The following is a 17,627-nucleotide window of genomic DNA, read 5'->3' on the forward strand; positions in this document are numbered from 1 at the left end:
TGCTGATTAACAATAAATAATAAAACAAGTTGATGTTGTGCTACTTCTAAAAACCAGGCGCCATGAAGCTAGCTAACTCATCTGGAATTAACTATAGACAGTATATGCTACTATGAAATGTATTACTACTTTACAATAGGGTAGTTTGGGTTGTGCAATAATATAATTAGCTATTTCTCGTATTTTGTAATTCATGAAATATTCGTAATTCGTTCAATTACGTTGCTATGCACTGCTTAGGAAGCGTTTGTTAAATAAACCGCTTTTACCAACATATTACGCACAAAACTATCTTCTAAACTGTTTTATAGTGTGACTAACGTGTTTTTCCCACAAATTCTCTCGACAAAGCCTCAAAGCTACTCTTCATTTTCGTTCGCATACGTAAGGGATACGCCACCTTTCAACTCGAAGCTATAGGCTATTCCTGGCAGTGTACGAGGCCTGCACCGTTGTTTTTCAGTTGCAAATGCCTGAAAACCTCAAGGGGAAGGTAGTCTGAGGAAAGTCACCACACCCGTATTTCAGTCCGCCGAAAAGAAATCACCTCAGAGCAAAGTTCACCTGTACAAAAGTTTAATACAGACTTCATTTCACTTTTACTTCTTACTGCTTTTACCGTTATTAAACGATTTTGCTCACGTGGGTGCGTACGGACAAACATAGGTAGATAGGTAGATAGATAGATAGGTACACACACACACTTTTACGGAAACAATTACAGTAAACTAGGCGCACGCCCACAGCCGGCCTTCGGAAGACTGTGGGCGTGCGCCTGGTTTAAAAATAATAAGCTATATTACGCATACTCAAAGTATCCGTGTAAGGCGGCCGTGTTTTGCTCCAAAAGAAATTGGCCAAGAAACTGTTTGTTTCATTTGAAATCCATCACGAAAATGATCGTCTGGGTGCCAAAAAGTGACAATAGAGTGAATTAGCCTGAAAGTAAGTGCTGGTTTTGAAGACGCGTGCGAACGCAAGCTGATTTGCTGTCAACACACGTTTTTCCTGTGTTTTCTGGAGTGATATTGTACGCTGGTAAGTTATATTTGTAATTGTACACCCGTTATTAGGTAGAGACGATGTTCCAGCTGTATTTATCACCCATTACAAGACACTGACTGTGCGTTATGAGGCGTTACGAGCAGGCTTGGCGATTCCACAAGCAACAGGAAGGTGCCCCAGTGTGTAAAAAACAAGAGTTTTCTTTTGTTCAGAACTTCATTTATAACTTGTTTGATAAAGTTGGCATTTGTGGTTTATTGAAATTTGTTATGATAACTGGTCTGCGTATATGGGGTGCCATTTGTCTCGAAAACCCAAAAATTGAGATCTAAACCAAATATCGTCGATATTTACTAAACATCGACGACATTTAGCTAAATATCGACGACATTTACTAAACATCGACGACATTTGCTAAACATCGACGACATTTGCTAAACATTGATGACATTTGCTAAACATCGACGACATTTGCTAAACATCGACGATATTTGCTAAACATCGATGACATTTACTAAACATCGACGACATTTACTAAACATTGATGACATTTGCTAAACATCGACGATATTCAGCAACTCAGCTGCTTTCGCGTTTTAATTTTCTGCGGATCCTTTACTATAATAATATTATAGGCGCGTACAATACTAATAATTTCTGATTAGCTGCTTGCGACTGTAGATGAATCATCTGTGGTACTACGCGACTCATTAGGCATTCGTACCTCCTATAATGCTGCGCATCTATTAAGGTCAATGTTGCTGTGTTGGCGACGAGTTGGACTGAGAGGAAGGAACTCATCTGTGAGGATACGAGGTATGGGGTTTAGTCTCGCGTGGCCAGACCCTTTCCGCGCAGCCGCTTATCGATTGGAAATTATAAGCGCCGCGCTACAAGGGCAGCGCTTATAATTTCCAATCGATAAGCGGCTGCGCAGAAAGGGTCTGGCCACGCGAGACTATATGGGGTTAGCCTCTAAAGCTATAAATGTGACAGCATGTACACTGCACATTTTTCGCTTTTTAATGTTCCAGTGACAGAACTCAGGCACACTCTCACGTGAACGAGGGTCTAGAGACTCTATAACATACACTGAGGATTTGTGCACAATGACAGCTACATACTTTAATTTGTGCATGCGTGGTGTATGTTGGGTTGCCTTGTGTGGCCAGACCAATTGGGTAGGGAGAAGAAGGGAACTAGTACAGTTCAAATCTTGGTTTATACTGGTCTTGACACTACCCATTTACATGTAGTGTTATTACGTGGCAATTTAAATTAGTTGTTTCATGGGCTTGACTGTCCCAGGTGAATAACCACCTAACATATTTTCAAAACCTAGCTCAAAAATGCACTATATGTATATGGCTGCAAATGAGTTGCTGTCTCATTGATACCATACCCCATTCTTGTATTTTGTTTTTACACTTTTATATGCCAACCTAGATTTGTTTCCTGTTAGTGCAGTGATGTACTATTATCATACTATAATAAATATTTGTGACAAAATCAGTCTTATATATACACAAGCCTATCTTCATATGGACATCAATACAGCATTTTAAAAATGTGTATGCATCACTTCGTATACTTTACCTACACTGCTGTACCATACGCAAGGAAATTTTGACACAAGAAAAATTTGATGAATTCACATTTCAGCAGATTTGGTGAATAAAATGTTGACAAAATTAAAAAATTGTAGACAAAACCTGTACTTTTAAAGACATTTGACGAACTTAAGTTTGATGAATTTAATTGATTCGTCAATTTTGTTAAATTTTTCTATTGTCAAAATTTCCTTGCGTACGGTATGCAAGGTGACTAATGTATTGTGAATGCTAGCTAGCTATTGGCCTTCTTATTCCAAAGATACCTATCTGTACGTGTCTTAATACGATACAACAGACAGTCATCTGCAAATTAGGCGACAAGTAGATTTAATACAGCTGAGAAAGTCATTTATAAAAACAAGAACAGTAAGGGGCCCAATACAGAGCACTGAGGTACTCCACCGGTAACATTGACAGCTTCTGAAATAGAACCATCACCAAAAACTTACTATTTATGGTTGGTTAAAAAAGACCAAATACAGTTAATTGTCTCTCTGGTAATTCCATATTACCTTAACTTTAACAGTAAGAGTTTATGGGAAACCTTGTAGAATGCCTTGCTGAAATCCAGCAGTATGCAATCAGTTTGTGCTGTCATTTAAACTGGATGCTAAGTCATGGACAGTTAATAGTAGTTGAAGATCAGCAGAACGTTTTTGGTGGAAGCCAAACTGACTGGTTGAGAGGATATTGTTACATTCTAAATGCCCCATCACATGCAATTAAATAATGTGCTTGAGAGCTGACAGTTTTATTAGAATATATTTTGTGACTGCTCTATTAGAGTATATCAAATCAGCTAAAAACTGTAAAAATAAGAGTACTGTACATTTGATATCAAATGCAGCATTATGCATAGTGTGTTCATGTTTTGCATTCACATTGCTTTAAAATCTTGTATTATATGCTGGCATAATACCTGATGCTTTTGCTAGCCTGTTAATATACAATCATGCCAACATAATTGGCACAAGCACATTAATTTTTAAAAGATATTAGCGTTTATAAAATACAAGTGCACCTGTAGCTTATAGCAGTACCTTCCTATTGTAGTTACTACACAGTAAAAAGAAAGTGTTCGAGCACCCCTACATCTATTCTTAGATGGCCTTTTGTAATAAAGCACATCTTATCTGTGCTTGGAAACTACTGAGTTACACATGTGTACAGTACTTATGTATTTTGTACTGATATTAAACATTAACATGTTTAATCTTTTATTAATTAAAATAGTATGAAGTATGCAACCATTGAAATCACTACAGCAGATCTTTGGTGACAATCAATTTCACCATTGCCAAAGTTTCTCAAGTAGTGGAACAAAGAATTAAGCATATTAGGTGCAGTGTCAGTGTAAGATTCTACTCCACTGTATTTGCTTCGTATGTAGGTCTACCTAGTATGCAGTTGCTCATCAACTCGCTATGGATGATCCACAATCAGAGCTCAGAAATGTACTGTTTTGGGTTTCTTTTGTAATTTGTCAGAATGTCCACATCAAGTTTGTGAGTGTATACCAGGAGACAACTAAAAAGGAAAGAAAACAAAAAAACATAATATAGTGAGGCTAGACTTTAGTGACATCACACAATGCACATGTGTGTTTTTCAGTTTGCTGTACAGATGTAAAAAAATGCACTATAGCTGTTTGAAATTACAGCTGTTGATTTACACACAATATGTCTCATGTTTGAAAATTGTTTACTCTTAAAACTGGGAAAAAACTGTGATGATTTATTGCCATTGACTTTGAAAATTGTAGCAGCCTGCTGCTGAGTACTGACAGGGTAGCAAAAGGTAGAAGCAGTACTTTCCAAGTATTAATTAAAAATTCTCATTCACTTTAAGCTTTTCACACTGATACAGTAGATAGGCGTTCGTTGACACAAACTGGAATCATTTTGCACTTTGTAATTCAACTGTACAGCCTCTGACTCACACATTGCTCTACAGGACTAAGGGACCTGTGAAATAACTTTGAAATCTCCCTTATCTGGACCTCTTTTATCCAGGCCCAGACAGTCCAAATTAGTCACAAGCATGTGGCCTGTAGTCTATTGACAATAGGATGTTTACATGTTAGGTGGCTTGTTGATTCTAACTACCACTTGGTTGCTAGATGATAAAAAAATTTACAACCCAGGGAAGTGACCACGAATGCTCTGTAGTGACTTCCCCTTCTGCCCACTAAAATGTATAGTAGCAATAGTAACATTGCAGAACAGTTAACTTTACCAGTTACGGATATTTCTGAGATAAGGACAGTATACCAGACTACCTGGATAAGAGAGGTTCCACTGTACCTGCTATAAAATAAATTACATGGATGACTCTAGCAAATAAAATTCTTCAATTATCCTTGTTGCCTCTCTATAATGTTGATGATTCTATCAGAGTAATTTAATATTGACTGCTCTACTAGAGTATCTTGATCTAAGTTACCAATATTAAAATTCCTTGAGGGTGAATTAAAAGCATGCAACCAATAATGCACAACTGACAATCAAGCTTAACAAGTTGCTCTACCTTTGAGTTGGGAGACCAGGCAGCAAATTTCTAGAACTACCCTTGTGTGTAGCTAGTTGACAAGTTGAAATGATCTCAGAATTTCATCTTTTCAGGCAAGTCCATATTATATTGTTTGGTTGGGAAATCTGACTAAATAAAAAGTACTGGTCTGGCAAGAGCACTCAAATTGTGGCCTGCTGAGATTCATATGAATATTACAACAAGCTATTTTACTAGTTTAATTTTGTGTACTGATCTGTTATGCACCTATCAATGTAATCCCCGACTACCACTAATACGGGCTGAGGTGGGGGAAGGTGGGGATTTGCTTCACTGAAAATTACAATTCCCCACCTACTGGGGAAGTACTGGCAATGCAAACCACGACCAAGTCTCGACTTGTAACCCCCGGGAATACTGGGGCTAGGAGGGGATTTGTACGGTTGTGTGGCGTTGGTCTAGTGATGAGTTAGTTCGAGTGGATTCTAGTACGAACGTAGTAGCTAGCACCCGAGACACTCCTTCCTAATTAACCTGAAAGCACACAGCTTTGCTGTCTGAGTGAATTTCTTTAGTGAAGATAGATCCCACTATGTCGGAGAAATGTAGCGATCAATTCCCCCACCATCCCCTACACTTAGCCCGTATCAGTGGTAGTCGGGAATTACATTGATAGGTGCATTACAGTCCTGTAAAGTATTAATAAACAACTAAATAAAACACTACTTGATTCATGCAACTAAATAATTATACTCAGCCGAATTACACTCTCAGTGACAGCGGACAGCATTATATTCAATAATGCTGTCACTGAGAGTATTGGCACCCAGGGATGAAAAGTGAAACACGTGCAGTTTACAAATTGTCACATTTACAACTGAAAAGGTAACTTCATACCTCACATCCTTAGTTACAGATGAGATCAGTTCCTCTCGTCGCCAATGACAGCAACATTGATCTTAATAAACGCGCAGCAATTATTTCCATTAAAGGTCATGGACTCATCCGAATGAAAACAAGCCTAATGAGTCACGCATAGCACCACAGATGGTTCATCTACAGTCACAAGCAGCTAATCAGCAATTAGTATTTACAAGCATAAGCCCCTATAATATTATTATACTGAAGGATTCGCAGAAAATTAAAATGCAAAAGCAGGTGAATTGTTAAATATCGTCGATGTTTAGCAAATGTCATCAATGTTTAGTAAATGTCGTCGATGTTTAGTAAATATCGTCGATGTTTAGTAAATGTCATTGATGTTTAGTAAATATCATCGATGTTTAGCAAAAGTCGTCGATATTTAGCAAATGTCGTCGATGTTTAGCTAAATGTCGTCGATATTTAGCAAATGTCGTCGATGTTTAGTAAATGTCATTGATGTTTAGTAAATATCATCGATGTTTAGCAAAAGTCGTCGATATTTAGCAAATGTCGTCGATGTTTAGCTAAATGTCGTCGATATTTAGCAAATGTCGTCGATGTTTAGTAAATATCGACGATATTTAGTTTAGATCTCAATTTTTGGGGTTTTGAGACAAATGGCACCCCATATGCGTACGCATGTTCTACACTGCATTGTAAAAAAAGTTACAAGGCCTAATGCCCAGAAGTCAAAGTTCGCTCGCCGGCACTCGCTCCTTGCTTTATAACTCAGGAAAGAAGAATTGCAAAGACAAATCCATGCTCTAAGTTTCCACAAGTTTATTGAAGAATCTTCACAGCGAATTTGATACCTGTGCTAGCAGCCAGTATCTCGGAATGAAAAAATGTATGGGTTAACTTACAGGGACTATAGCGAGTCAATGAAACAAGGTACAATCTTATACTTTGGTCTCTGTATAGTAGAAAGTTAGGTCAGTCTTCGAAGCGGTAGATTAGATTCCTGTAGTTTCTTCTTGCCTATATCAAAGGTAAAAACAGCATTTGTGTGTTTTCAAAAGGCGCTAGCACCCTTACGTGATTCTTCTTAATGGAAACGAAAAGGGAGAAAACAGTATTAGTTTTGATGGGAGACCACACAAGAACAGTGAAGTATTTCGTGTATGACCGTGAACAGCTGGCTAAAACAGACGTGGAAGCAGAAGTTCTGCTATTAATTGACGCTATCAACAAGCATTTTAATGATGTGATGTTAGGCTACGACTTTTTCATCCAAGTGAAGAGGGAGACTAAGGATTGGGGAAGCGTGTTTATTGATTGTGATGGTAGCGAAATAAACGACAAATCTGTGATAAGAATAGTCCGCAATGCCAAACCTGTGGCACTAGTAAGGTTTCACATATATGCTGATGTGTGTAGGTATGATAGCCTGTGCTATACATTAGGCAGCTAGAGCTATGAAAATGCATTTAAGGTTGTAAAATAAACTTACCTGACTGGGGACCAGTTTGGCAAGGGTTATGCAGCTGAGAGCTGTTTATGCATAAAGTTAGCTTTCATATTGGCAGACAGGTAGGACATGAACTATAGCTAATGCTTTGTTTTGGTTGAAATTGACATTAATAGACATTAATATTGAGCATGCTTTGCTGCTCACTGTTAATGTCTACCATCATGTGCTTTATAGCTAATGATGGCAGACATTAATAGTGAGCAGACACCAAAACAAAGCATTATAGCTATTGTTTTGTTTTGGATTAAATTGACATTAATAGACATTAATAGTGAGCAGGCTTTGCTGCTCACTATTAATGTCTGCTATCATGTGCTTAAGTGGGATATTGCTTTTCTGTATGTTGTCCTGTAACTGCTAGCATTGATCTGGCTTGTTCAGAAGAAAGGCATCTTATCTGTATTCCAGGAGAAAAATCACAAATGGGGTTGTTGTGTATTCTGGAAGTTTCATTGTTCAGTTTCCAAGAATTTCAGAACCGCCCACCCATGAACCACACCTACAAAGTCTTTGTGGACCACATGTAATAAGCTCATGACAAATACATTTTGTTTGTTGTAGTTCCCATGGCTTGTTTTTTGAGGTAACACATATAGCTGTGTACTACAGGATCTCCTGTATTATTTAACTCCAGTGTTTCAATTGCTGTACATGTTCTTGTTGGAACATTTGTAGACTGCTCCAGTGCAGGATCCATCCCTCATGCAACGAAGTGAACAGGGTTGTACACAGACTACTCAACAATGGTATCCACAGTTTGTAACTTTATGTTTTCTATTCATGTGTTGTAAAATGAATATAAGAATCTCATAGTGCTAAGTGAGAAGTTCATTAAAGAAAACTCTAAAATATATGGATGCCAGGGAAATAGAAGATTATCTAAATATGAAAATGAAATTAATCGCAGTAGTATGAATCTTTGTCTTGAAACTCCTAGCCTTTTATCAGATCTTAAAACTCTGCTGGAAAAATCTAAGCAAGTAATTGATGCTAATGGTATTGTGTACAAAAAAGGAAAATCTCGCTCACATAAATTAAATCCAAGTCCACATTCAGATGCCAAACGTATTAAACTTAACAAAGAGTTCCATCTGTCAAGAATTGAAGAAATCAATGAAAAAGTTAGACATAACAGACCAGATTGGATTCAGCTAACAACCTGCATCATTATAAGCAGTGTGATAAACTTACAAAACAAATATCTTCATTGAAATCAGAAAAACGAAAATTAGATCTTGAACTTAAATGTCTACATAAAAAGTAACAACAGTCTAAGTGGTATCATAGCCATAAGAAAAAAGTAAATTATCGTCATCTGGCTATGAACTAGTCTGGCGTAGCCGGCCCGCGCATGTAGTGCGAGGGTCTGGTGACAGCCGCATTCAGTACCTGTGCCAGCCTTATGAAAACTGGTGCATCCAATCAGATCGCTTAGTGACAAATTAACAACATTGCATGACGTTATTCCCGATTTGCCCACTGATTATGGCTAGCTTCTTATGCCTTTTCCACAACCAGCACAAATGTAAGGGTTTGTAGAGGAATTTAAGTGCAAGCACAGTAGCTGTCGCGCTCTGTTACAGGTAACTGTCCACGTGTTTCGCACGTATTTTCAAATTTAATTGCATTCCATCTGCACTGGTACTGAATGCAGCTGTCACCAGACCCTCGCGCTAAGCGCGCGGGCCGGCTACGCCCGACTAGCTATGAACGTAGTGTCTCCAACAGCCAAGTTTTAATAGAATGCTTCGAAGCTGAAAATCAGAGCTCAAAAACCATGCACCTAGATTCTGATTCTACTGCAACTTGTTCTGAAGGGGCACATGAAAACAGATTGGTGAGTTATAGTAAATTCTGATGAGGATATAGGTAATGGAAAGGAGCAAACAAAGAACACACCAGATAATATTGAATCCCCACAGAGTACAGATGATACGGAAAGCAGTCAGTATTTTTAGTATAGCCCCCCATCGTGATATGGGGAGGCTGTTAAATGAATTGTTTCTGTTACTTATCTGAAAAAAATGTCTTTCTACTTCCATACAGGAATTTAAAAATGTATATGTATCTGGAATATGTGGTTTTAGTTTTTCAACTATGTTTCTGCTTGTACTGCTAATTGTGTTCGGTTTCATATGACCCCTTGTAAGAAATGCTAACAGTGGCACAAATTGTACTTGATAATGGATTTTGTATGCTTTCAGAAGCATTTAAGACAGTATCTCCTGCAGTTAAATATACAGCTGAACATGCAAGACAAAAACTGCTCCAAATGCCACTGGTTTCCATTAATATAGGTGAGCAGAACTTGTTCTTCAGCAGTCCTCTCACAACAGCACTCCACTTGAAAAATCTGTTGTTAAATTGTTGCTTAGTATTGCAAAATCTGATAGTGAGCATAAATGTTTACAGTTTGCAATTTAACGGGCTTCTGGTATCAGTGCCACTCAAGCCAGTAAAAGATATAGATTTGAAAATATGTCAGAAATAGAAGAAGCAATAAAAAAAACATCCAAACCGTTCATGAAGCTATTACAGACTTAGCAAACATTGAAGAAAAGGCATTACTTCTTTCATGTGGAGTTGAAGTATCAAATTCTTCCTCATCTGAGTCGGAAACAAGTAGTGATGAACTGCAAACAGTTGAAGAGAATTTAGATATCTCAAAATCTATTGATGTGCCAAAATTATTGCAGTCCTGCCAATATAATTAGTTCGAAATAATACAAACAATAAAGAAATCCACGGGAAATGACATAAATTACTCATTATCAGAACCACTATATGAAGTTTATTCCAAAAAAAAATCACATTTCTGAAGATAACAATAAATTGTTAAGGCAGTCATTTTTTTGCATATTGCTCAACAGAAATAGATTTTCATGAGAGTGATCGTATTGCTAGATCTATTAATGGAGAAGTAATCTCAGAATCTAAAGCTGACAATGCAGAAGATATTGTAACTGTATCAAATCCTTTAAGTGTTGAAGGGAAGGTTTTAATCCAGAAAAAAAAGGGCAATTTAAAGGACCAAAAAACGAAAAATAGAAAAGGCTATAGCAGAGAAAAGATTATTGTGTCGACGTGAATCAAAAAAAGCCAGTAGGATATTAGAGCAATGTCCAGATATTGGAGATAAAATTGAATGTTTTGTTCAGCAGCACAATGTTGGTGTTGGAGACGCACTGGCGTACTCACTTTTGATGGCAATTTCAAACTTAAAGAAAAAGTGACATGAAAAAATTCGTCAGTATTTACAAAATGTTTATAAAAGAAGATTTTCATATGGAACAGTGATACAACTTTGTGTACCCAGAAATAAGAGAAAACGTTCAGCTACATGATACAAAGGAATAGCAAAGGTGACAAACAGGAGAACTAGAAAGGGATTTAATCTGAAGTTTAACCCTGATGAACATTGGAGCTGTGCATTTTAAAAAGGATTAAATGATTTACTATACACTGATGGAAGAAATATAGTGAATATTAATCGGGACGATGCAGAAGGATTTCGGTTAGACACTTTAACTACCTGTAAACAGTATTCCACATCAACTGGAAAATCAACCTATTCTTACTACTAGAACAGACTTCGTTAACAAGCACTCTTCCATGTTGCAGACTACATCATACAACTTTACGCGCACTTCTACAACTGATGAAATTTGTGTTTCTGGTAGTGGAAGCGGCCAAGCTTCACCAAAATAATCCTACTCAGCATATGGCAGATTTATGCATGTTGGAGTCTAAACCTGAACTGTTTTCGGCTTTTATCAATTCCTTGAGTGGTGCACACAAACAAATTGAATGTATAAGGGTTGATAGAGCAACAGATGAACCCCAAACCATGAAGAGGTCCAGTTCCTTTGGACACAGCACCATATTGCTAAAGAAAAAAATAGTTACTGTAGCGACATCTAGGAGTAGTGGATCATCCTTTTTTAACAGAGTGAAATTGCAAAATGGCTGTCTTAGTTTGGGTCACGCCAATACATCTATTCCTTCCACTATAGGTGGAAGCTGCATGGATGTGACTACAGGAGAAATTGATCCGGAAAATTTGAAAAGAAATTTGAATTTGGCTATTGATGCATATATTAATAGGGTGAATGGATGACCGTGTGGTGCAACTACTATACAATTGTACAAAGGTGAGTACAGTACTGAGTACACAGACCGGAAAAAATAATCATTTTACTGAAAGGCTGTAAAAAAGAAAAATTAGCTTTAAAAAACATACCCAGACATTTATAAAGAGTTTTAGACCATTTGGAATATTCGTAATAGCCATACAATTGGTCATTCACCATCACAATACATATTTATGTTAACATGTTGCTATAAGCCAGGGTGTATGCATCCAGTGTGCTAAAAAGCAGAGCCCACTAAGCCTGTGAATTGGTATGTAGGCGGACCACCAATTACAACACTTCCTTTTCCTGCCAAGGATGACGAGAGACCAGGGCATTACAAGACTTCATATATCAATGTTAATAATTCTGAATGTGTTAAATCGAAAATGCAGCCACCTTCTACGACAATCAAGAAAGAATTGTCTAAGTTGAATAACTACCCTCCTCAGATACATTTATACAACGACTGTCAAAGAAAGTCATGCTTACATTCGACAGTGTAATGTTTTGGTTAGACCATCTTCATACGGTGTTGTTAAATCACAAGCGAGGAGCTGCAAAGGAAGCTGTTACAAGGCGAGCTAAAAAATTGAATTCTGTAGCTGTTACCTTAACATTTGACCCATCATCACCAGTTTGTTCACCATCTGACCAGACTGACAATGAAAATATAGTTAATATCAACACATACTGTGGACAGTGTGAAAAGAAGTATGACGATGTTACAGAAGAAGAAGAGTTATGGGTTATGTGTGATATGTGTGATTCCTGGTATTGTGGAGATTGTGAAGGTGTTCTTGAACCTCCTAGTACTGATCTTTATATTTGTTTAAAATGTAGACAGTAAGTAATTGTTGTTTTGACTAATACATATTTCATGTATGTAAGTCTCTTGGCACTGACTCTCACAGTACAATACATACAGTCATTCTGAAGGAGCTATGTAGCAAGCTATAGTATCAGCTTATAATTATTATGCTCTAGTGATTTCCAGAAAGCACCAGTTATCAAGTGACATAGATCATGTACACAAGTTCTTGATGAATTAGATGCACGTAGCTATGACACCACTTCCACCAATTCTTGTTTAATAGAACAAACAGTTCAAGAGGTTTTATTACAATAAATATTGACTAAAATAAAACACATGAGTCCATTACATGGCTAAAATTTCCAGTGAAATGCCATAGCAAGGCATCAAACAATGATAGCATTATATAGCCAGCGTTATGTATTAATAAGTAATAAATACAAATCATAGTTGTGCTGTACTCTGTCCAATATTATCATAGTAGTGCATGTTATACTCATTTTTAATTAGGACAATCATTATTGTTATCATAATTGGGCGAGCCCCACACTAGCGAGAGAGCTGTCAGTCATTGTCCATTACACGGCAATATACGATTATTTAGTATTAGTATTTGTGTTACAGGTAAAGAAGGCTCAGGAGCTTGTAAAGCCTGATCTGTACATAAAGAATTTAACAAATTTGCAACTACATAGCAAAAACTTATATACAATAATAGTTAACTAATTAATAATCATACAATAAAGTAGACCAGCAGCACATGTTGCTGTCAGACCTTCAGTGCTGGTCACTGTAAAGTGCAAATAATAAATACTTTAGGTTTAAGGAAGAAAATCCATCCCTCCTGGAGGAAGACTGAGTGTGGCCCCGACTAGACATTGGGTGACCTGCAGTTCGAATCCTGGGGCTGGAGGGATTTTTTTCCTTACTTTGGCCCCTTTTCTGTTACACCTTATTCAGTCAGTAAGTTAAGTCACTAGGTCTAAGTCCTTGTAGGTTAGGTAATCCTAAGGCTGCAGCACATGTTGTTGTCAGACCTTCAGTGCTGGTCACTGTAAAGTGCTAATAATAATAATAAAATAAAATAATTTATTTTTTAAAATCATTAAGTGTGGGTGCATTAACTATGTGATTGGGTAAACTGTTCCAGTCATTGATGGCTCGTACAGTGAAAAAAGTAGATCTCACTCTTGATGCTGTTTGAGGTTTAAATAACTTGTAATTGTGACCCCTAGTTGTTGATGAAGGTACAGTAGTAAACAAATTTGATTTATCTAGACTGAAATGGCTGTGTAATAGCTGATAGAACATTATCATATCTCAGCGCAGTCTGCGGTATTTAAGTGATGACAAGTTTAGAGCAGTGAGGTGAATTTTATATGTGCAGTTTTGAAGTTCCTGGACCAATTTTGTGGCTCTTCTCTGTATCTTCTCTATTTGTTCTTGATCTAGAATGTATTGTGGTTTAAATACAAAAAACTGTCAGTATACGGCAACTTCACATACGAAAAACAAACCTTACAAGTTGTTTAGTGTCACATAAGAACGCGATAGTATAACAAGAAGTGTCTCATATTCAATGTCACGGAGGAAATTAATGTCGTAGATTACTAGACTTCCTTATTTGTACTTGTCATCGTCAATGCCACCATACGTACTAAGTACATAATGGATTGGAAACGCAATACATTTTATGGTTACGGGCTCGATACGGTCACATGATGACATTTACGGGGCACAGCAGCATTTTCAATAGGCACAATACATTTTTGGCGAATTCTCCCAGAGTTTTCTCGAAAACAGGTGGCTTGTTCAATTCTTTCATACTAGCACTCTCGATGGTATGAACTTTTCTTTAGTATAGCATGTATCGCTAGACTCGTTTTCACAAAGCCACTCGCAAAGCCAGGAAAAACCCCACAGCCACTACCGTCATATAGCCATTCTTTCGCTTCGTTTACGGAAAGTAACTGCTGTACAGTGCTAAAAATAATTATTTTGTATTCATTACAATGTGGCGAAACTGTTCAGCACTTCTAAAACTTCATATGTAATATGCCCTATGCACTAAAACCCCCACACTAGTTTTTGAACACAAATTTCGCGTTCCTTTCTGCACACCTTCGGTTGTACGAAATGACTAACCTTCAGTCACAAACAAATAAATAGCTGAATCCTTTAGCAATGATTTAACGCTTTGTAAAACCTGTAATAGTAGTCTCAGTGTTAAGACCAACTGCAGTTTGTACACTTGGTAACGTTGCCATAAATTACGTGACTGTATCGAGCCCGTAACCATAAAATGTATTTCGTTTCTAATCCGTTATGTATTTAGTATCTATGATGCCACGGACAAATTAACGGCATAGATTACTGGACTTCCTTATTTGTATTTGTCATCGTCAATGCCATGGGCGAATTAACGGCTCAGATTACTGGACTTCCTTAATTGTACTTGTCATCGTCAATGCCACGGTCAAGTTATACCACGTATTGCTACCAGTTTTCATAATGGAAGACACCAATCATGGCTGACAACGATGCAAGACAGCGTAGGAATGCTAGGAGAAGAGAATTGTATAGAATGCAGAGATATGCAGAAACACCTACGGAGACATGCTAAGAAGATGAGCAAACATTAGTTCTGATGAACGACGGCGAATAAACTGAGAGTACGCGCAAAGGAGAAGAGCAAACAATGCATGTGAACAGCGCCAACATACAGATCACGTGCCATTCATTCTTTCGGATTCCACTGCAAAAACAACTTGGATTTACACACCCCATTACATATTGAATACACGTGTAAAATAGGTCAAATTTGCAACATATGTGTTTTAGGCCTGAGCCTATTATGCTCAAATTTTACTTATTATTCGTTCCAGAAATTCCCAATAAATTCTCCTATTATTCTTTTTTTATTCTTGTATCCAGCCTATTATTCTCATTCAGTATAATCTGTGGCTAGTCACTTAGTTTTCAAGATGCTGCTATAAGTAGTTTTGTCCAATTATTAATAACCATATATGAAGCATTCCATCATTTTTCTATCCATAATAGTTACAGCAGACTTAGAATAGCTATCTACAGTAATAATTCAATTGCATTTAATTATTAGTGTATTATAATAATAATATGCTGTAACTACTATATAGCTACTAAGTTAGGTGGTAGATAATAATGCTCAAAGACTTGAAGAAGACACACTGACATAAGATGTACAAGTTTCATAAGTGTAGATAATCATGCAGTTAAATCCCTGATGCTGGCTGCAGATTGTTAACATGAAACGAACTGACTGCTCTATTAGAGTATTTGAGCGTTCTATTAGAGCATATCTATATTTTAGAGGCTTTTCAGCTACTTTCAGCCAGCACTCCTGTCAGCTTTATATCATTTGTAGTAGCTTGACTCTTTTTTCTAGGTAATCAAGAAGAGATACGCCCCTAATTCCACCAATTATTCCCGTGGTCGTCCGATTATTCTAAAATTATGCTTGTAACCATCCTATTATTCCAGAATTATTCTCATGAAATTTGTGACCTATTATTCTCACGATTATGCTGGCATAATTAGCGCAGGCCTAATGTGTTTGCAGAAATGTGTAGAATAGGTCAAATTTGTGACTATGCAAATCATGACCACATATGATGGAAATGGTGTTTCAACACATTTCCTCCAGTAGCACATATATGTTTGCAACTTCACTACATATGTGAACAGTGCACAAATGTCACAGCACTATTCATACACAAATACTGACGGTATTTATTCCGTCTATGTTTAGGTGTTGAACTAATAGTCCAAATATTCTACCTTGGCTCAAATAAAAACAGACCACAACCCCCAATAGTGAATAACATTAGTCATTTATAGATTTGAAGTTTGTTTTGTCTCGTTATAAGGAGTTTATAGTTGTTCGAATACTGAATAAAGACGAAGATAGAATATGTAGTATTGGAACACTATTTTCGCTGTGTGTATATCAAAAAAGTTGACTATATGTGCTTCACCTGTGATAGGGTAGCACATAAAAGGAAAATTCATATTTTTTGCTGTGTTAAGGTTCGAACATCCTGTTGATAACATCACAGAACAAGAGCACACAATATACGATTTTGAACAAGACTGACCAATTTAATAGTGAGGAAGAATTAGATGGTGAACAGGATAACTTAGATAGTGAAAAGGAAGGATTAAATGGTGAAGATGAAGAATTAGGTAGCGAAGAGGAAGAATTAGATGGTGAAGAGAACGATTTTTTGAGCGAAGAATTTCATATTGAACACACAGACATAACTATAGCAACAGTAAACTATTATGTTATTATCATTATAATATTGTATGTTACATATATATGTAGCAATCATGAGTGATTCACATTTAAGTGTCATCAAAATAATTATTACAACTTCTTGCAAAATTCTGTGTATGGTGGAAGGAAATCATAATATTGTATTAACTAAATCATTCCCTACATTAATGAATTAAACACAATTACTAGGTATATATACTTGCAAATTATATCACATAGTACTTTTCAGAAGCTCTTCTTAGTTCATATAAATCCAAGCTGCTATCATACTGCAACGTCCTAAATCATAATAGTTAGTACTCTGCACACACAGAACGCTCGCCCCTTGATGCTGATAGCATTTGTCTAGTATATAAAGTCTAGTCACTAGGTCAAAGTCCTTGCAATTAAGTTACTTAATCCTAAGGCTGTTGCACATGGTGGTCAGACGTTCAGTGCTGATCACTGTAAAGTGTTAATATATATATATATGTATTATATTATATATAATACTCTTTTTACTAATACTGCATAATGCACATGAGATCCCAGTACTGAGTTAGGACATGCATGCAAGAGTCCAGACCACTATAATTTTTAAAAAAATGTGTCTCCCATTCAGCATCAGATTAGAGAGGGCTGTATATAATTTCCCACTCTAGAGGAAATACCTCTTAAACACTTTCTATTACTTGTTAACAAATCATTGTTGGTTGGAAGTGTTACTAACACCCTCTCTTGACACCTAGAAATGTATTGCAATCCTGGTAGTGTGCATAGCATTCTGAAAGGGAAGGTAATGAATAGATGTTCTGATCATTAGTGTACACCTCTATCTAATTAGTCATATGGAATAACTGACGCAAAC

The 17,627-nt window shown here is 36.9% G+C and overlaps 1 long non-coding RNA gene across 1 annotated transcript; it reads right to left on the reverse strand.

Annotated features, from left to right (window-relative positions):
* Nucleotides 1-6,900: 6,900 nt before the first annotated feature.
* LOC136250683 (uncharacterized) lies at nucleotides 6,901-7,180 on the reverse strand. Its single transcript, XR_010698641.1, has 2 exons — nucleotides 7,086-7,180; nucleotides 6,901-7,028 (listed from the first exon to the last, which is right to left on the reverse strand). It is a non-coding gene; the product is annotated as an uncharacterized lncRNA (long non-coding RNA).
* Nucleotides 7,181-17,627: the final 10,447 nt, after the last annotated feature.

This window comes from Dysidea avara, chromosome 3 (genome assembly GCF_963678975.1).
Source record: "Dysidea avara chromosome 3, odDysAvar1.4, whole genome shotgun sequence".
NCBI lineage: Eukaryota > Metazoa > Porifera > Demospongiae > Dictyoceratida > Dysideidae > Dysidea > Dysidea avara.